We start from the raw sequence: 21,836 nt of genomic DNA on the forward strand, positions 1-21,836 counted from the left end.
CACTGAGTGACCCTATTTACATATAGAGAAACAAGCTCAGATGGCGGGAATAGGGAAACAGTTTGAAAAATTTACAGCATCACCAGGATTTACTGAATGCACCAGCTTTAACCAGGTTGTTTTTAAGGGAAGTGGTACTAAAACAATTGCAGCTCAACTAAACAGCGTACTCTATCTCCAGGGGCCTTATAAGCACCCTATGGTCTGCCTCATGAATACATGGACATTACTTATAAATCCCTGTAAGATCCAGGGTCAGTACATTATTCTAATCACTGACTATTCTGTACGGTAGTTTCATCGTAGAATCACTTAGAGTTTAAGGGCTGCAGTCATGTTCGGCCCCTAACCTCTAAGGTCCCAATGGCTCTCCTGTAATATAAGAGAACTACGCATTATGTAAGTGGCCCCTCTGGAGCTATCTCATTATAGAAGCTCATTATGTAAATGAATTCTTTGTTTTTATAGTGTATGTAATTTCTCACATGAGAACAAATTATTTTTACACACCAGTAAATTGTGACAAAGAGCGAATATATTGGAGTTTATTATGGAAACTAATGTGAAATAAAGGAGGTAAGGTTGAGCTAAGAAGCCATCTAGGTCTTTAAGATCGTCTTTTTTTTTTTTAACCTTCATGTATTAGTATGAATAATAAGACACCTCCAATGCCGCCCTACATTGTACACATTTCGAGGGACTGTGTCTGTTGTGATCCAAATCACCCTTTTTTTTCCTCTTAAAGGGAAACTATGAGCAGGTTAGAAGTATCTATATCTCTATGTCCCTATAACGTATGGGGCACTGTGGATAAAGTCACATTTCTTACACTGTTTTCGTCATATTAGGAGTTTAACACCTGCGCCAATAAGTCGTTTTGGTGCACTGGGGAAGGGACTACCGACCCCAGTGCACCGGTGTGTCCCCGGCCGGCCTAATGAATATCAGCAGGGAGGGCCGGCCGGGGGCAGATCGGTGCACTGGGGCTGGTAGTCCAGTCCCCAGTGCACAAAAGGGACTTGTTAGCGTAGGGATTAAACTCGTAATATCACGGAAACAGTTTAAGAAACTTAGCTCCATCCTCGGCATCCCATGCACTATATTGTGATATCAGCACGTTAAAATGTCCCTGGTTTTGTACTGATCAACATGGCTACATTACCATATCTGCTTTATGTACCTTGACATATCGAGAAAAAAACAAAGAAAGTACCATAACCAAGTTATTAATTCTCTTTGACCTTGTTATTGGGTATTGGGAGGTATATCTATTCTAATATTATTGCAGTGTCCCAGTACAAGTCTGTTCTATACGGTTGGATGTAGTATCATCTGACTTTGTTGCACTGTGTGTAAAATGCATTGTAAAGTTGTTAAATTGCACTGTTCATATTTTACTAAGTACTAATTATAAAATTCATGGATTACAGATATGAGCTGCACAGAGACTCAGTAATTGTCAACGCTGGCTCTGGGCTCAAAGTTGACTAATGACATGTTTATATTTCCGAGATACTCAAGATTCAGCTTCTAAGAACATATGGGTAAGGGAATCTGTCAGTTGCAAGTCACATTCATACTGCTGACACTGTTAGATATCTGTTAGGACAAGGAAACACCTGGTACCTTTCAAATATCTGTCTGTGCTTCCAGAATGTAGAATAATGTTATTTTTCTCTAGTACAAAGAGTAAAAGTGGCTTTCCAGAGCTCATGAAGTATAGCAAGCTATAACACCTCCTCCCCCCCCCCCCCATCCCTGACCCTCCTTGGGCCAAGTGCCAATGAAGCTGGGAGGGCGTAGAGGAAGCACTACAGCTTGCAGCTATTCAGAAATTTAGGAAAGCCTTTTTGACTCTTTATACCAGATAATAAATGCAATATTCTACATTCTGGAAGCACAGCTGGATATATGAAAGGTTCCACGTGTCTTCTTGCCCTAAAAGCTATCTAACAGTGTCAACAGTTTTTAATGTGAATTGCAGCTGACAGATTTCCTTTAAAGTGACTCTGTCCCCATAATCTGCCCCCCAAAACCGTTTATACCATCGCATAGCTGTTTTTAATCCAAGATCTTTCCTGGGGTTCGTTCAGCAGGTATTGCAGTTATTGTCCTAAAAAAACACTTTCAGGGTACAAACACACACAGCATATACGCTGCGTATTTACTGCTGCGATACTCAGCAGATACGCAGCAGATTAGAGCTAAATAACTGAACACAGTATCAAATCTGCTGCATATCTGCTGCGTATCTGCTGCATATCTGCTGTGTGTGTTTGTACCCTTAAACTTAAAAAGCTGTTTAAAATTGGTGTGGCCTTGAGTGTCTGTGCCCTAGGCCAGCACCGCCTGTTCCTGTTCCTCCTCCCTGCCCTCTTCACCATTAGGAATGCCCAGGCAGGATTTATCCTATTCATCACTTGTGTAAGCACTGCACATGGACCTTAAGGGGTTAAAGTGTCACTGTCATATATATATATATATATTTTTTTTTTTGCAGAAATCAGTAGTACAGGTGATTTTAAGAAACTTTGTACTTGGGTTTATTAGGCACATATGCCATTATCTGCATTCAAAAAGCCTTTCCCCAGGTCCCCCCCCCTCCTCTCCTTTCTGTCATTCACTGCTCATTATCAGGAAATCATGTCATGTTGCATCAGACATGCCCCTGTCTGTTCTATGGAGAGGGGAGGGGGGAGGAGGAAGGAGGGAACAAAGGATTACACAGCGGGAGCTTTGTGAAAGCCTCTATTCAGAGGTCAGAGAGGTCAGTGCTGACTTAAGAGAAGATAGCCCAGTGATGTAGCTGTAAATTAACTCTTTGTTGTCCTGATTTGGTGCTTCATCTCCCTCCACCCATCCCCTCTCCGTAAGCAAGCCATGAAGCCTGTACTATTGATTTCTGCAAAAAAAAAATAAAAAAAAATTAAACGACAGTGACACTTTAACCTCTCAAGGATGGAGGCAATTTTCGTTTTTGCGTTTTCGTTTTTTCCTCCTTGTGTTTAAAAGGCCATAGCACTTGCATTTTTTCACCCACATGAGCCCTTATTTTTTGCGTCACTTATTGTACTTTGCAAAGGCACACTTACTTTTTGCATAAAATATGCTGCAAAACCAGAAAAAAATTATATGCTCGGTGAAATTGAAAAATAAACGCAATTCTTTTTCTTTGGTGTGTTTTCATTTTTACGCTGTTTGTTCTATGGAAAAACTGACATGTTATACATGTTCCTCAATGGTCTATGGGGCTGATTGAGGTGTAATTTTTTGTGCCATGATGTGTTCTTTCTATCGGTACCTTGATTTCATATATGTGACTTTTTGTTTCTGAATTTGATGTGACCAAAAAATACGCAATTTTTGCACTTTGGCGGGTCTTTGCCCTTACGCCGTTTACTGTGTGAGATCAGGAATGTGATAAATTAATAGTTTGCGCCATTATGCACGAGACGATACCAAACATGTTTATTTATTTATTTATTTTTATTAATAAAATGGGAAAAAGGAGGGTGATTCAAACTTTTATTAGGGAAGGGGGTTTTGTATTTATAAAAACACTTTTTTTCTTTTACTTTCACTTTAATTTGAAGTCCCCCTGGGGTTAGGGTTATTCCCCTGGGGGACTTCTAATACAGCTACACTAATCTCTCTTAGAGATCAGTGTAGCTGTATGACACAGCACGGAACCATGAGATCGGTGCTCTATTGCTTTGGCCTGCTGCAGTTGCAGTTGGGATCAGCGTCCTGTAAGACCAAGGGATCCCCCCTCCGCGATCGCATCGCGCGGGGGGAGCCGCCACTAGACACCAGGGATGGGCTTCATTTAACGCTGTTAGACAGCCGCATCCAACGGTGTCAATTAGCGGGAGCGGCGATCGGACCGCTCCCGCTAATAGTCGCGGTACTGTGCTGCAGATAACCGTCGTGATTGCAGCAGTTCAGAGCGGGGTCGCGACACGGCCCCGCTCTGAACTCCTCTTGTGGGCATATGCCGTTTGGGGGGGGGGGGGGAACAGATTGTGGGTACAGAGTCACTTTAACCCATAGCTGCACCAGGACGTTATTGAACGTCCTCGTGCCGCTATGGGAGTTCAGAGGGGGGTCGCGCGGCGACCCCCCTCTGAACTGCCGCGATCCCGGGTGCCGCATGTAGCCCGGGATCGCGGCTATTAGCGGGCACGGTCCGATGGCCGTGCCCGCTAATTAAGTACTTAGAAGCAGCTGTCAAAGTTGACAGCTGCTTCTAAATACTTGCTGATATGCATCCCTGGTGGTCTAGTGGGGGGATCGCCCCCCTGCGGCGCGATTGCGGAGGGGCGATCCCTGCATCCATCCCGGTCCGGGGTCTGCGCCGTAATGGCGCTGATCCCGGCTCGGCATTCTATTGCTTTTGGCTGCAGCAGCCAAAAGTAATAGAACACCGATCTCATGGATTCATGCAGTATAACTATACTGCATGGATCTCTATGAGAGATCAGAGTGCATATACTAGAAGTCCCCCAGGGGGGCTTCTAGTATATGTGTAAAGTAAAAGAAAAATGTATTTTTAATAACACAAAATCCCCTCCCCTACTAAAAGTCTGAATCACCCCCCTTTCCCCATTTTATAAATAAAAATAAATTAATTAATTAATAAACAAACATGTTTGCTATCGCCGCGTGCGTAATCGCCCGAACTATTAATTAGTCACATTCCTGATCTCACACGGTAAACGGCGTCAGCGCAAAAAAATCCCAAAGTGCAAAATTGCGCATTTTTGGTCGCATCAAATCCAGAATAATTGTAATAAAAAGCGCTCAAAAAGTCATATATGCGCAATCAAGGTACCGATAGAAAGATCACATCATGGCGCAAAAAATGACACCTCGCACAGCCCCATAGACCAAAGGATAAAAACGCTATAAGCCTGGGAATGGAGCGATTTTAAGGAACATATATTTTCTTTAAAAGGTTTTAATTTTTTACAAGCCATCAAATCAAATAAAAGTTATACATGTTACATATCGTTGTAATCGTAACAACTTAAGGAACATATATAACGAGTCAGTTTTACCCCAGGGCGAACATAGTAAAAACAACCCCCCCCCCCAAATAAAAAAAAAACATTTTTTTTTTCAATTTCACCACACATATAATTTTTTTCTGGTTTCCCGGCACATTTTAGGCAAAATTTACATCTGCCATAGCAAAGTACAATTAGTTGCGCAAAAAATAAGGGCTCATTTGGGTCTCTAGGTGGAAAAATGCAGGCGCTATGGCCTTATATACACGAGGAGGGGAAAACGAAAATGCAAAAATGAAAACTGGCTGTGTCCCCTAAGGGTTAAATTGTCCCTTGTGTATATGTTATGCGAGGAAGGAGGATTAGATTGTGATCCCTACTAGAGACCAGTGATAATTTCTGCACTGCTCTGTTGTATGTTGGAGGTACATAATCAGCAAGAACTCCTACATGCTTTGCTACCAGCATTGTATATAAACAGGCTCGTCAATCCATCTTTTCTCTACAATGAGAGATCCGACTCACCGGGGGCCCTAAATGCAGGCGAAACAGAATTTTCAATTACCTGGAATAAATAGTTTGAATTTGCTTGTAAATAACACACCTTAAATATTCCATATTCACTTGGAAATTTAGTGAATTTTTTGGAGGGTGTTATAAAATATTTTGTCATCATTACAATTATAAAAATCACAGCGTTTGAGCTTTTGTTTCCGCCGGCTCCATCTGTAGCATTGCTGAGCCGCAGCCCTGTGGTTTTATAGCGCTGCTGCTTACACATCAATTTTTGGCTTAATTCAATTTTTTTTTAAATTGCTGTTTTTGTCACTAAAATATTTCATGGCATAAAAAATTCCTATTAAACACCAAATAAAGGCAGCTGCAATATATGAATATATGATATTTTAATATGATTTTTTAATATAAACCATTGGATTGTATATCTGGCTAATTATTCCTGAGGTTTCCTATAATGGAAACACTTTGGGGCATATAAATCTATATGTAACGTGCCACCAGGAAAATGGGTTCTGGAAATATGTGCAGTTCTTTAGGCTTTGTGCACATGGCTGTATAGCAGCACTTTGTCCCTATGGACTCTCTGGGCTGCCATATGCTGCCTTCATATGGCAGCGTTTTCTAGGGGAGCGTGCTTCTGCAATGGAACATCTGACAGAACAAACCAGGATTCCATATGAATAAATAACAATGTCCTTCTGTATCAAATTAGATTTCAACATGCCTGATCATTGTTCTCTTAAGATGCAAGCTTAGGAGAAATCGCGGTCGGCTTTTCAATGCCAAAAGTTTTAAAGCCAAAAAAGCTAAACTTGCAATTTGTAAAAAAGAAATTGAAGGATAATTTTAAGGGATTAGTAAAAATTTTGAAAAATAGAAGATTGTCAGCAGATAAAGACCACTGGTTCCATCTAGTCGGCCCTTTTAGTATTTCCCTTCTTATTATCTATTAGATATATGTTTATTCCAGGCAAGTTTACATTCTGTTATTGTAGATTTACCAACCACATCTGCCGGAGGTTTGTTCCCAGTATCTACTACTCTTTCAGTAAAGTAATATTCTCTTGTGTTACTTCTTTCCCCAACTAACCACTCACTGTGTCCTCTTGTTTTTGAGTTCAGTTTTTTCTTAAAAACACTTCTCACCTGAACCTTAGCCCTTTGACATAGTTAATGGTTTCAATCATGTTCCCCCTTTTCCCTCTTTCCTCCAGACTGTACAGAATTAAATCTTTTAAGGGGTACTCTGGTGCAAAAGTTGTTTTTCAAATTGACTAGTGTCAGCACAGGGACGTTTTAATACATTGGTGGGCCCAGTGCACAGTCCTCAAGAGGGCCCCCCCCCAACCCAGCGTAATCAGAATCGGAGCTCCACACACAGTATAATGCCCTGAAAATGCCCCCACACTGTATTTAAAACTCCAATACATATGGTAGTTACCTTATAACCTTGTAAAGATATCACCAATGATACCATTAGATAATACCGGCACACCATGACCACCATAGACCATATCGCTACATATTATATCACTACAGACCCTATAACAGTTACATCCATTTACTCACAGGGGGCGTCTTCTCTGATCAGAGTCTTTCACCTTTTCTTTCACTCCATCCAGCCTGGGCCACCTTTAAGTCTTCCCCCTGCTGTGAATCTTCTCTGCAGAATCTGCCAGAGAAACATTTTAGGCTCCAACACATACAGTAGTAAGGTACCCCGTACCCCTATATAGTAGTTACCCCCTATGTACCCCTATATAGTAGTTACCCCCCTCTGTGCCCCTATTTAGTAGTTACACCCCTCTGTGCTCCCACTTAATAATTAGGTATGTTATGTGCCCCAATATAGTAGTAAGGTCTCTATATAATACTCTGTGCAGCTCCAATGTTAGTATAGACCCGTGTGCTGCCCCAGTAGTATAGACCCCCTGTGTGCTGCCCCCAGTAGTATAGAAAGCTGTGTGCTGCCCCAGTAGTATAGACAGCTGTGTGCTGCCCCCAGTAGTATAGACAGCTGTGTGCTGCCCCCAGTAGTATAGACAGCTGTGTGCTTCCCCCAGTAGTATAGACAGCTGTGTGCTGCCCCCAGTAGTATATAGACACCTGTGTGCTACCCACAGTAGTATATAGACACCTGTGTGCTACCCCCAGTAGTATAAAGACACCTGTGTGCTACCCCCAGTAGTATATAGACCTCATTGTGCTGCCCCCAGTAGTATATAGACCCCCTGTGCACTGCCCCCAGTAGTATATAGACCACTAGGTGCTGCCCCAGTAGTATATAGACCCCTTGTGTGCTGCCCCTACTACTATAGACCACTAGGTGCTCCCCTCATTAGTATATAGCCCCCTCTGTGCTCCCCCAGTTATATATACCCCCTGTACATCCCCCAGTAGTGTATATACCCCCCTGTGCAACCCCCAGTAGTATATATATCCCCTGTGCTCCCCCAAGTAGTATATAGTCCCCCTGTGCAACCCCAGTAGTATATATATCCCCTGTGCACCCCTTTATAGCCCCCTGTGTGCTCCCCGACTTATATATACCCCCTTTGTGCCCCCAGTTATATGTATACCCCCTGTGTGCTCCCCAGTTATATATATACCCACTGTGTGCCCCCCGTTATATATACCCCCTGTGTGCCCCCAGATATATATATCCCCTATGTGCTCCCCAAGTTATATATACTCCCCTTTATATAATCCCCCTGTGCACCCCCCAGTTATATATATACCCCCTGTGTGCCCCCCCAATTATATATACCCCCCTGTGGATCCCCCTTTCTATATAATCCCCCCTGTCACTCTGCGCTCCCCCAGTTATAAATATACCCCCTGTGTGCCCTTCCAGTTATATATACCCCCTGTGTGCCCCATCCCCCCAGTAGTATGTAGGCCCCCCTGTGGCACCCCTAGTTGAATAGACCCCCGCTGTGTGCTGCCCCCCGTTATATAGCCCCCCTTTGTGCTTCCCCCTCCCATATAGCAAGTAACAAAAAAAACACTTTATACTCACCTGGGTCCGTGTCTCCTCTTCTCTTCACCTCATCCTTGTGGCTGCAGGCAGTGCTTTGCCTGCGGTCACAAGAGGCCGCTCTCCCCTCTCCTGGTTTCGGCACTGAGTGACGATACCACTACAGGAGAGCGGCCTCTTGATCGCAGGTAAAGCACTGCCTGCGGCCACAAGGATGACTGACAGGGAGGGAGCCAATGGCTCCCGACCTGTCAGTGCTGCTGCTTTTTGTACCTATGAGCGCTCGTTAGGAGCGCTCATAGCTACAGTACAGAGCGCAGCAGGGGGGGGGGGCTGCAGGGGGCGCCATGGATGGGCACAGAGCAAAGGCCGGCCCTGCTCAGGGCGGGCCCCTTTAACCAGTGGGCCCGGTGCACGTGCACCATATGCCCTCTGGTTAAAGCGGCCCTGGTCCAGCAAGAAGTGGTGTATTCTTTCCAGCCTGACACAGTGCTCTCTGCTGCCACCTCTGTCCATGACAGGTCCTGTCCAGTGCAGGACAGGATTTCTATGGGGATTTGCTGCTGCTCTGGACAGTTTCTGTCAGGGACAGAGGTGTAAGCAGAGAGCACTGTGTCAGACTGGAAAGAATACAGCACTATCTGCAGGACATACAGCAGTACCTAATGGCTTGAGATTTGTAAAAAAAAAATTTCCACCAGAGTACTCCTTTCCTAATATTTTTATATGCTTCAGACTGTCCACCATTTTTGTTGCTCGTCTTTGGACCAGTTCTACTTTGTAGGTGAGGTCTGCAGAACTGGACACAGTATTGCAGATGTGGTCTCACTTTTAGGCTATTCTGTCAGTATCCTTCTACTATCTCTATAAGGCGCACTGTACTTTACCAATGCCCCATGCATTATGCATTGCTTGTCACACACATCCCAATAAGCTGACAGCGGGATCTGACCTTGTTTCCTCTACTTGTAACATAAGACTTTACAACACATAATAGTTTTAGTACTGGAAATGAAGTGATTGGGTCACAGGAAACAACATGTTTAAACATTGATGAATTCTTCCTGAGGTCCAGGGAGGGAGCGGAGATCGCTTCATGTTGTTGTGGTAAATGCTTACATTAGCTGCCTCTTTAATGCAGATAGCCCATGCACGCCTGGGGCATGGGAACTGTTTAGAGAATGTCTAAATTGACAGACGCTGTATAAGCAGCTGCTGGATTATATACTAACCGCTGAGAAAATCTCATTCTGAAAATTGCCAAAAGAAAATAACCTAGGTAGAGGGATCCAGGATCCATGGCCGCTGATATTTAGTATATTCCCATCTTTCATTGAGCTTAATCCATATTTATCTTTCCCATTTGGAAAACTTTCTGTAAACAGAAAAAATTATCCCTTTTAAAAAATTTGACAGTCTTCAAAGTTACAATGAATATGGATTTTTTTTAAATATAATTTGTTCTGATTTTTGTTACTCTTTGTTGTTTGTTCTTTACTTTGTTCCGAGTTGCCAGTTTTTCTGCAGTATTCGTTAAATTTTTTGTAACGAATATTACATGTTTTAAATAAAACTGATGACTGATCTGCTCCATTATAGTCTATGGAGCAACTGAGGTGGATCTTGGGGCTGAGACTTTGACAAGCCTCCTAAGCTGTCTATGCCTTACTGTCTATTTTTTATTAATATTTTGTTTTATGGACAAACAACATATGCTAGTGTAGTGTCCTGGTATGGGTGGTCGACTAGATTTCATACCACCTGAGTGAAGTCTCTGTCAGGTATTGCACTAAAGGGGATGACTGTTATAGTCTTTACTTATATAAGCACAGCTGAAGGTAATGGGTTAACTTTTGTTTCCTGTCTTTTAATATGTTGTCCAATCACAGGTGCTTCTCACACTTTTCTACCTATTACACCTCTTCTCTTTCCTTTCTTTACACAGCCCCACCAATCAGGTTAGGCCTTAGTGTCCCCTGTAAAAGGGTGTTTAGTTCCTGGTGGGAGGTCTTTAGTCAGTCTTTTGTCAATGTATCAGAAGAAGGAGACACAACAAGAGAGAACACTTCTGCTGCAGTAAAGCCGGGTCTGGCCCAGGTCAGGACCCATGTCAGGGACTAGAGGCTTAACAGATTCTTCTGATGCAAGAAACCTATTCTAAGATGCAGTGCTAAACTCTCAGGAGGGGTAACCGTCCTCTTAGGTAAACCTTGTCCATGCCAGGGACCCGTCTCCAGTGTTCTCAGGACAGTTACCAAAGCAAGGAAATGATCCCTAGTAAGACAAAAAGCAGGAAGCTGAAGTATCTTACTGATTACGTAGAGCTCTTCTGGGAAACCTCAGAAAGTCTGCTATGCCCAGTTGTAAAGGCTTGGGGTTCGTTCTACCTCACAAGGCGGTCACCCAGAAGGTGGTCAGAAAGAAACATGAATACAAGTATTCTTCACACTTCAACACTACTACTAAACTCTCGGCAGAGTACACTTCTGCTTGGACAAAGCCCCCAACACAGTCCCGATACCTACTCCGAGCTACCTCAACTACTTTTGTTCTTATTCTTCACTCCTGTCACCTGCATCTGCTCTTGAAGCTGTTACTGCTATTTTTGTATTGTATTGCATTGAAGTCTATCCTAGAAAAAAAGGTTATCCTGGTTAAGTGCTGTACTCTGTCCAATTTTTGTGTTGCTGCAGCTACACCTTACACTAGGGCCACCCATTTTCACGCACAGTGCTCAGTGTACAGGGGTGGGCTCCAACACCACTCCTGGCCACCTTGACAATTGCCCAAGTGCACCCAAGCCCACCTTGCTGTACCACCACTGTACAGCACCCCAGTGCACGGCACAAGTACCAGATTACATATCGTCAAATAATATTGCCAGGAAATGCCATAAATGTCCACTTTAGACATTTGTTCCACTGGAACATACCGCACAGTGACAGGTATTGTGCAAAATGCATGTATAACAATGTGAATTAATTTAATTAAATTGGGAATTTTATTTTAAATGTAAATTTCTAAAATGGTGAATCAGCCATTATGCTGTAGTGGTGAACCCCCTCTGAACTGAGTGACTCCCTGCTTCCATTCAGCAGCTAGGGACCATGGCAATTATCAGACGCGGTCAGATCACTGTGCCCGGCTAATTAGCCATTTAAATGCAGCTGTCAAAACTTTGATCTACATTTAAATGCTACTAAATCCCAATCTATGGTGGTCTAGGAGATGGATGCCCCCCCCCCCAAAATGTGATTGCGGAGTGGCAATTCATGTTTCTGTTCAAGCTAACGGTCAGAGCTGCAATGAAGCTGATCCCAGCTCGGCACTCAATTGCTATGGGCTCCAGCAGCCTATAGTAATAAAACACTGATCTCATAGATCAATGCAGTACATATGTACTACATTGATCTTTATAAGAGATCAATACATTAGTAATAGAAGTCCCCCAAAGACATGTGCAGAATTGCCCGAAATATTAAGTTATAACTTTCCTGATCTTTCATGGTAAAGGGCGCAAGCGCAAAAAAATGCCAAAGCATATAATTGCTGCTTTTTCACATGAAATTCAGAAAAACTATTTAAAAAAAAATATCAAAAAGTTGCATATAAACAAGCAAGCAAGCTACTGATAGAAAGTACAGATCATGGCATAGAAAATGACACCTCAAATAACCGCATAGACCAATAATAGCGTTATAATGATGGTAATAGAGCAATAGCAAGAACTTTTTTTTTTAAAGGTTTACATTTTTTAAAAACCATCAAACAAAATAAAAGTTATATGTCATACAGTATATCGTTGTAATTGTACTGACTTGATGAACATAGATGACATATCAGCTTTACCATAGGGTGAAAAACATAAATATGGAACTCCATGAAATGAAAAAAAAAAAATATATATTTTGTTTTATTCCACAGCGCAAATAATTTTTTCTGGTCTTGTAGCATATTTTATGGAAAAACTAAGTCTGTCATTGCAAAGTACTGTTGGTGTTGTAAAAAATTAAGGGCCCATGTGGGTCTGTAGGTGAAAAGGAGGAAAAAAGTGCAAAAGTAAAATGCAAATCATCTGACATCTCTACACAAGTGTAAAGGGTAAATTTAGCAGTTTTCACACCTTATTTTATATCATACGTCATGGTGCTTGTTCAAGTAAAAAGTCATCTTTTATGAACTGCAGATTGTGTTAAGTGGGCGTGGCCTCATGGCATTAACGCCACTTAGCCCCGCCCACAACACCACTGTTGGCCCCACCCCCTAGGTGGCCATTGATGGGCCGACCTAGAGGGGGTGGGGCCTTAGACCTTTAGGCCAGCCTGTGCCAATGCCTGTTGAGGGGGCGGGCCAACGGTGGCATTGTGGGCGGGGCTAAGTGGCGTTAATGCCGCGAGGCCCCGTCCGATTAACATAATCTGCAGTTAATAAAAAATGACTTTTTACTTGAATAAGCACCATGACGTATGATATAAAATAAGGTATGAAAACCGCTAAATTTACCCTTTACACCTGTGTAGAGATGTCAGAAAGCAAAAAGGGAGTGACAGTGTCACTTTAAGAATAGTAGCAATCTTCTACACTCAGCAACACTTAGTTATTTCATACATTTCTAGGACAAGTTGCTTAGGAAAGGTACACTACAGGAAAAACACAGTTCACATGTCCCCAGGGTATACGTTACCAGCACCAAAAGCCAAAGCACAGATAATAGGAATAGTCAGTTTAATCCCTGTAATTAGTCAGTGTATAGGTGTAGATTCTAGGCTTTTTTTTTGCACTTTAAGAAGTGTTCAGTAGTCTATGTCTTGCACTTTGCATCATGGAAGCAATTACTTTGACAAAGACTTGGTCACGGGGGACTGCTGGGTTAGTTACACCCTCCACAATGTGACTTACTACTACAAATCTCAGCTAGCTCATTCATTATCCCGGGGATCCCTGACTTATACATTGTTTACAGATGCTCACATACAGTATAGTCGTGGCTGTCCCTGGTATTGCATCTCTGTTTCATTCATTTGAATGGGACTGAGCCTCAGTGAACTGCAGTACCAGGCAATGTCGGCCTGGGATACTTGGGGCCCTCCAAAGAAAATGATCCTGGGGATCCACCAATGAAGAACCAGTGAGAAACGACATGTTAGTCAGTGTTACAGCAGGTTCTGAACAGAGGGCCCACTGGAGGATTCTCCGTTTCTTTGGTGGGCCAGTCCGGCACTGGTGCCAGGTACAACCACGTCATGGTTTATGGCACTGTTCTTAGTATGTAGCACTTTAGACAACAACGCAACCTCCACTTAGCAGTCAGTGCTGTCAGAATAGACCATCAATATTATAGTCCAAGAAAATCCTTTTAATTTACTTTCAGTTCCCATTGTGGAAGTTTCGGCTCTTCTGCATCAGGTGGAGCTGGCTTGTATTGAAAGTTCTCAAATATTATGAAGGGAACTGTATACGGTCTAATATCTATGAGGCCAAGATGACCTTTAGCAGTGGCTTGTTGTCATGAAAACAAGGATCTGATTTTTTTTTCTATTAACCCCTTAACGACATCGGGCGTACCCATACGCCCCCGTTGCCTGGGCTTTAACGCAAACGGGCGTATGGGTACGCCCGATGTTTCCCCGATCGCTGCGTGTTCACACACAGCGGTCGGGGAAGATGGCCTGCTATAATGTATAGCAGGCCATCATAGCTTCACGGCACGGGGGGTGGTTAACACCCCCCGTGCTTACGATCGCCGCTATAGGCTGATCAATTCAGATCAGCCAATAGCGGCGATCGGAACCTTTCCGGGTCATCGGTGACCCGATGACCCGGAAAAAAATGGCGGTCGGTGCTGTCCGAGGACGGCACCGACCGCCATTACTGTAAAAAGTAATGTTGATCGCCGTGCCACCGGCCCGATCGCCGTGAACGGCCGGCCGGCCGTTCACGGCGATCGGGCCGGTGGCACGGCGATCAGAGTCCAGCAAAATAGTAAATACCTGCCCTGGACCCCTCAGCTAGAGAGCCGAGGGGTCCAGAGCAGGTATTTGTACATTACTCACCTGTCCCGGGCTCCTGATCGGCGTCTTCCGGGTTCGCGGCGTCCTCCGTCATTCCGTTCGGTCTTCGGGTCTTTCCGGCGGTCCTCGTCGTCTTCTTTCGGCTATTTTCGGCTCCAGCCTCGTCATTTTCCGGATTTTGCGCTCTGCTGCCCCCTAGCGGCTGATATGTGTAATACACTTATCAGCAGCTACAGGGATATTCAGAATATTAAAAAAAATTATTTTTTTTTCCCAAATTTTTTTTTTTCTATTTTCCGCACCCTATCGCCGCTGAGTGTTGATCAGCATCGCACGAAAGTGCGCTGCTAATCAGCAACTCCTCCTTTTTGGCGTAGGGTGTTTTTTTTCTATATTCTTCTGCCACGGTCTGCTTATAAGTGCCGCACATAAGTGCGGCATTCATCAGCAACTCCTTTGTTGGCGTAGGTTTTTTTTTATACTTACTGTAAAAAAAACACGTAAAAAACACTACATTACACCACACTACATTGAATAAAGTTTGACACTACACCACTACATACCCCATATACCAATCCCCGTATAAAGATGGCCCCCAGGGTGTTTTCGGTGTCAGAGGGATACGTTATTATTGCCTCCGACACCGAAACAGCCAGTGAGGATGAATGGGGGGTCCTTCTTTCCTCCATTCATCCTCATCATCCAGTGACGTGTCTGGGGGTAGCGTAGCGTACGCTGCCCCCCAGACACGTCTTTTCCGCCAGTACCGTCCCAATAAGAGATGGCGGTATGGTGTGAAATTCTACAAACTCTGTGAGAGTACCTCAGGGTACACTTACAGATTTCGGGTACGTGCAAACTGCGGAATGGCGAAGGATAACCCTTTGTGCATTCCGCAGCTGGCACCCGCCGGCGGACTGATGCGGGCGCATGTCTCTATCCGTGTCATAGACTCCATTCTATGCACGGGCGGAATCCGTCGTCCATCCAAAGAATGAACACGTTGGACGGAGAGCGGAATCCGCCCGTGCATAGAATGGAGTCTATGACACGTGTGGAGACGTGCGCCCGCATCAGTCCGCCGGCGGGTGCCAGCTGTGGAATGCAAGAAGGGTTATCTGTCGCGATTCCGCAGTGTGCATGTACCCTTAGAGTGTATGGAGGAAGGGACACCCGAATCCAGCCCCCAGATGCCCCCAGATGCCCCCTCCCCCCCATCCTCGGAGTTAATGGGGAGATCGTCCGGGAACTGATCTTCCCACTGCTGGATAAAGGTCACCACCTGTACGGGGATAACTTTTATACCAGCACCCCCTCTTCCGGTCCCTCGCTGCCCTGTAGCTTGCGGCACGATCCGTAAATATCAGAAGTAGTAATAGCGCCCTAATATTTAGCAGCCATGGAGCGGACCCAGCACTTCTGGATATGAAGGACCCCGTATCGCACCAGGACAACATTTTCCAGGTGACGTCCCCCACACTGGAGAAAGGGAGACCCCAGAAGAAGTGCAGAGTGTGGGGTAACAGGGGGATCAGGAAGGACAACATTTTCCAGTGTGACGCCTGTCCTGATCCCCCCGGCCTCTGCATACTGGATCGCTCCAAGGCGCACCACACGTCACTGGGGTTCTACATTATCTAAATTCTGTCCCTTATTCCTATTTCAGGGGTCACGTTGATCCAGGGATTATTCTGATCGCCATTATGGAGTCGGGAAGGAATTTTTCCCCTGTGATGAGGCTACTGTCGTCTGCATTACGAGGGTTTTTTGCCTTCCTCTGGATCAACACAGGTTGAATTTGATGGACACCTGTCATTTTCAACCTTATAAACTAATAATTGGCCTAATACCCCCAAATAAATTAGAATTGTCCCTTTTTCCCCAGCTAAATAGGTATGGCCGCCATTCCCATTAGAGGATGCCATGATGCAATTACAAAGCCTCTGTGCAGCCAGGACAGTAGAAACCCCCCACAAGTGACCCCATTCTGGAAACTACACCCCATATGGAATCTAACAAGGGGGTCAGCGGGGATATGGCCCCCTGGTGACGGCCACATTTGGGACGTGAAAATGAAAAAAATTGTATTTTTTATTTTCTCGGCACATGTTCTACGTAAGTGCCCGTCACCAGTGGGGTCCATATGCTCACTGCACCCCTTGTTAGATTCCTTATGGGGTGTAGTTTCCAGAATGGGGTCACTTGTCGGGGGTTTCTACTGACCTGGCAGCACAGGAGCTTTGTAATTGCGACATGGCCTCCATCCTCCATTCCAGCCTCTAAATGGCGCTCTGTCCCTTTGGTGACTTGCCCTGTGCCCATATGGCACATTATGCCCACATGTGGGGTATTTTCGTACTCAGGGGACACTACCCTACACGTTTTGTGTTCATTTTCTTTTTTAACCCCTTGTGGAAATGGAAAAAAATCAAGGCTAGACCAACATTTAGTGTAATTTTTGTAAAATTTTTACTCTAAATTATTAATCTTGTTTTTTCATTTTCACAAGGGGTTAAAAGATAAAAAAAAAACATTTAATGTGTAGAGCAATTTCCCCTGAGTACGGAAATACCCCACATGTGGACATAAAGCGCCATGCGGGTGCAGGGTAAGCCTCCGAAGGGAAGGAGCGCCATTTGGTTTTTGAAGGCTGGATTTGGATGGAATGGATTTCGAGGGGCCATGTTGCATTCAAAAGGCCCCTGTGTTGCCAAGACAGTTGAAACCCCCCACAAGTGACCCCATTATGGAAACTGCACCCCTCAAGGAATGTAACAAGGGGTGTAGTGAGCATATGGACCCCACTGGTGACGGACACAAATGTGGAACAATGTGGCGTGAAAATGAAATATTACATTTTTTACACTATAATGTTGGTCTAGCCTTGAATTTATCATTTTCACAAGGGGTTAAAAGAGGAGAAAAAAAACAAAATGTGTAGCGCAATTTCCCCCGAGTCCGTAAATACCCCACATGTGGACATAAAGCGCCATGCGGGTGCAGGGTAAGCCTCCGAAGGGAAGGAGCGCCATTTGGTTTTTGAAGGCTGGATTTGGATGGAATGGATTTCGAGGGGCCATGTTGCATTCAAAAGGCCCCTGTGTTGCCAAGACAGTTGAAACCCCCCACAAGTGACCCCATTATGGAAACTGCACCCCTCAAGGAATGTAACAAGGGGTGTAGTGAGCATATGGACCCCACTGGTGACGGGCACAAATGTGGAACAATGTGGCGTGAAAATGAAATATTACATTTTTTACACTATAATGTTGGTTTAGCCTTGAATTTATCATTTTCACAAGGGGTTAAAAGAGAAAAAAACACACAATATGTGTAGAGCAATTTCCCCCGAGTCCGTAAATACCCCACATGTGGACATAAAGCGCCATGTGGGTGCAGGGCAAGCCTCCGAAGGGAAGGAGCGCCATTTGGATTTTGGAGGTTGGATTTGGCTAGAATGGATGATGAACGCCATGTCGCATTTACAGAGCCCTCGTGCTGCCAAAACACTGGAAACCCCCCACAAGTGACCCCATTCTGGAAACTGCACCCCTCAGGGAATCTAACAAGGGGTGCAGTGAGGATATGGACCCCTTGATGACGGACACATTTGTGCCATGAAAGTGAAAAAATGACATTTTTCCCTTTCACGTCACATTGTTCCACATTTGTGCCCGTCACCAGTGGGGTCCATATGCTTACTGCACCCCTTGTTAGATTCCTTGAGGGGTGTAGTTTCCAGAATGGAATCACTTGTGGGGGGTTTCCAGTGTCTTGGCAGCACGAGGGCTCTGTAAATGCGACATGGCCCTTGAAATCCTTTTCAGTGAAATCCAGCTTCCAAAAGCCAATTGGCGCTCCTTCCCTTTGGAGGCTCGTCCTGCGCCCCCTTGGCACTTTATTGCCACATGTGGGGTATTTCTGTACTCGGGAGAAACTGCGCTACACATTTTTTGTCTTTTTTTGCCTCTTATCCCTTTAAGAAAATGAAAAATTGAAGGCTAGAACAACGTTTTAGTGTAAAAAATAATTTTTTCTTTTTTCACGCCATATTGTTCGGAAAATCTGTGAAGCACCTGTGGGGTCCAGATGCTCACCGCACCCCTTGTTACATTCCTTGAGGGGTGTAGTTTTCTAAATGGTGTCCCTTTAGGGGTGTTTTTTAGGTTTTGGCACCCCAGAGCCTCTGCCAACCTGAAGTGGTACAGTCAGAAATGACCAAATATAACGGAGGCATTGAAATTCACTAGGCGCTCCCTTATATCTGAGGCTTGTGGTTGCGTCAAATAGCGCAATAGGGTCACATATGGGGTATTTCTATAAACTGCAGAAACGGGGCAATAATTATTGGGGTGCATTTCTCTGGTAATAGGTTTATAATTATGAAAAATATTGGATTACAATAAAATCTCTGCACAGAAAATTAAAATTTTCAAATTCCTTACACACTTCGCTTTTATTTCTGTGACTCCCCTAAAGGGTTAAAACACTTTCTGGATGTGCTTTTGCAGAGTTTGGGGGGTGCAGTTTCTGAAATGGGGTGCTTTGTGGGGCTTTCTAACATACAGGCCCCTCAAATACACTTTAAACCTGAACAGGTCCCTAAAAATATCTGATTTTGAAATTTTACTGAAAATTTGGAAATTTGCTGCTAATGTTTTAAGCTTCCTATCGTCTAAAAAAAATGAAAGATAGTTTAATAAATGCCGCCAACATAAAGTAGACATGTTGCTAATGCTATTTAATATATAATTTATGTGGTATAACCACTTTCTGTATACGCAAAAAAGTTTCAAAGTTGGAAAAATGCATTTTTTCACATTTTTTCACATTATTTGGGTTTTTTTCATAAAGATTTGTTATGAGTATCGACTCCAATTTACCAGAAATGTAAAGTACAATGTGTCACGAGAAAACAATCTCAGAATCAGCCGGATAGGTAAAAGCATCCCGAAGGTATTAATGACTAAAGTGACACTGGTCATATTCATAAAATTTGTCTCTGTCATTAAGGCCATTTCAGGCTCTGTCCTTAAGGGGTTAATGTCTTTTGTTCCCTAGAGCGGAGCCAGATGTGTTCCCCTTGTCACTTAGAAAAACAAATCTGGTCATGCAGAAAGTGCATGTTTATCGGAAACTTGTAGCTGAAAACTTTCAACAAAATGAACGTTGTTTTATTGGCTAGATAAACATATTTATGGAGGACATTAAAACATATGATCCTAAAAAACAGTTGTTTCAGAAATGTTCTGTTCATGGTTGTATAGTGGTTTCCATTTATAACAAATCATGATGCACTAGCCCATTCATCATACAATGGCCCTTGACCTACAGTGGGTCTATTGGGTCCTGCATGTGGCATATAACACTATTCTCCCCATCAAATAAAACACAAGCCAAGATATATCCAAGTATGTATGATAGAAACTAGTGTAAACTGCCCACAGCAACCAATCACAGCTCAGCTTTCAGCTCTAGTATAATGAATGCAGCTTCCACATCAGAGGAAGTATAGTAAGCCCTAGCTAAAGCCGGCCCTCTGTCCCTGCCTACTTGATGTGCTGCCCTAGGCGGCAAAGCGCAACTGGGCGATGGCCCCTACACTGTAAATGTGCTGGGGCTGTCAGGGGAGAATAGTCCACAGTCCGTGCCAAAACCACAGATGAGCCATAAATCAGAACCAGAGAGGAGTCACGTAACAACCCAAAGCGTCAGAACCAAGAGAGCAATAAACAGTATAAAATCAGAACTAAAGGAGAATGGTATAACAAGCCGAGGTCAGGAATACAGAGAGGAGCATAGAACATAATCAAATAATAATGCCGAGGTCAGGAAACACGAGCAGGGGTCAGGTACACAGAATTAGGCTGGCTGCTGATTATTCAAAGTAGAGATGAGCGAATGGCAGATGTAAACCTAGTGAATGGCTTGCCTGTCAGGGCTGCTTCTCTCCCTGCCACTCCTCCTAGGATGCCGGGAAAAGCTGGATACAATCCTGGGAACTTTCTCCCAGTTTCCCAGGATTGGATCCAGCTTTTCCCCAGGACTCAGGGTGGAGCATCAGAGAGCAGAGCAGCGCCGACAGGCAGGCAGTTTGATGAGCGAAGCGCAGATCAAACGGATCTCTTTGCTTTGTTTACATCTGCGATTAGCTTATTTTTAATTCAAGTATCAGGAGGTCGGGTGGGTACAGAGCTTTTAGCCCACCTCTGTAAATCTGCACAGAGGGCCATTTAATGAGGATGTTAACAGAGCCAAACATAGACAGAACTCAATACCACATGAGACACAGGTGGAACAGCACTACCACTCAGTCCATATGTTTTAGAGGACGCTCAAGCCGAGACCTAGAGGTAGATAGTATATAGTACGACACTGATGGCTCACCTGAAGTAGTCACAATCCAAACAATATATCCAGCATAGAAAATAGAAGCGGCACTCACCAGCGACTGTCGTCTTCTTGCTTTATTGTAGAACCAACATGAAGTTCATCACAGGGACAGGTATAGGTACCTGGGAGAACAAACACACAGAGCATACCGGCGACAGCCGTTTCACGCGCTTGCACACTTCATAATCATCCCTCACCTATACCTGTCCCTGTCATGAATTTCATGTTGGTTCTACACTAAAGCAAAAAGACGACAGTCGATGGTGAGTGCCGCTTCTATTTTCTATGTATCTATGGATATATAGCCGGAACTGATCACCAATGGAGTTTGGACTGTTTATTTTGCTTTCTGAGGCATTCTAAAAAAAAACAAACAAAAAAGAAAAACACATACTCACCTACAGCAGTCCCCTAAGGCTCACGCTTTGATGTTATCCGACTGTTACCTACTTCCAATAGCTCTTTACTTTAGAGATTCCCCTCTCAGCTAATCACTGTTCTGCGTTAATAAGTCCTGGTAGGTGAGTATGTTTTTCCTCTCAATATTCAGCATATTCTTATGCAGTATTTATAGGCTCCTGATAACCCTTTAAATGCTCCCAGGCAACTCCTGTATATATTGTAGTCATGCTTGATACTAACTGTCCTGTATCAGATCAATAACAAGCGTCATTCATCGAGTAACGGTAAGGAGACAGCTCTATAGAACTTGTAAGGTGCCCGTTTTTCTCAGACATCACAGAACTTACCAAAAAGTTGTAACCATTCAATCCCAATCTCTCCAGCACTCCCGAGCAGCCCTGTATTCCACACTGAAATATAATCACATAATGAGAGTCAGTCGGTCACTATTCCATCTCACAATTAGTTCACAAATAGTATTGTGATGACAGAGACATTTAGATACAGGTAAATCGTGACTTATTGCAG

At 43.9% G+C, this 21,836-nt stretch overlaps 1 protein-coding gene and 1 long non-coding RNA gene across 4 annotated transcripts in view; one reads left to right on the forward strand and one right to left on the reverse strand.

Annotated features, from left to right (window-relative positions):
* The window catches only part of DNTT (DNA nucleotidylexotransferase), a 335,507-nt gene that overhangs the window by 75,959 nt on the left and 237,712 nt on the right, over positions 1-21,836 (forward strand). The window lies entirely within an intron of this gene.
* Positions 1-21,836, reverse strand: part of LOC138799231 (uncharacterized) — a 61,336-nt gene that overhangs the window by 28,976 nt on the left and 10,524 nt on the right. Inside the window, exon 2 of the long non-coding RNA XR_011364230.1 lies at positions 21,656-21,718. This is a non-coding gene — a long non-coding RNA (uncharacterized lncRNA). The remainder of the gene's footprint in view (positions 1-21,655; positions 21,719-21,836) is intronic.

This window comes from Dendropsophus ebraccatus, chromosome 8 (assembly GCF_027789765.1).
Source record: "Dendropsophus ebraccatus isolate aDenEbr1 chromosome 8, aDenEbr1.pat, whole genome shotgun sequence".
In the NCBI taxonomy this organism is placed as follows: domain Eukaryota; kingdom Metazoa; phylum Chordata; class Amphibia; order Anura; family Hylidae; genus Dendropsophus; species Dendropsophus ebraccatus.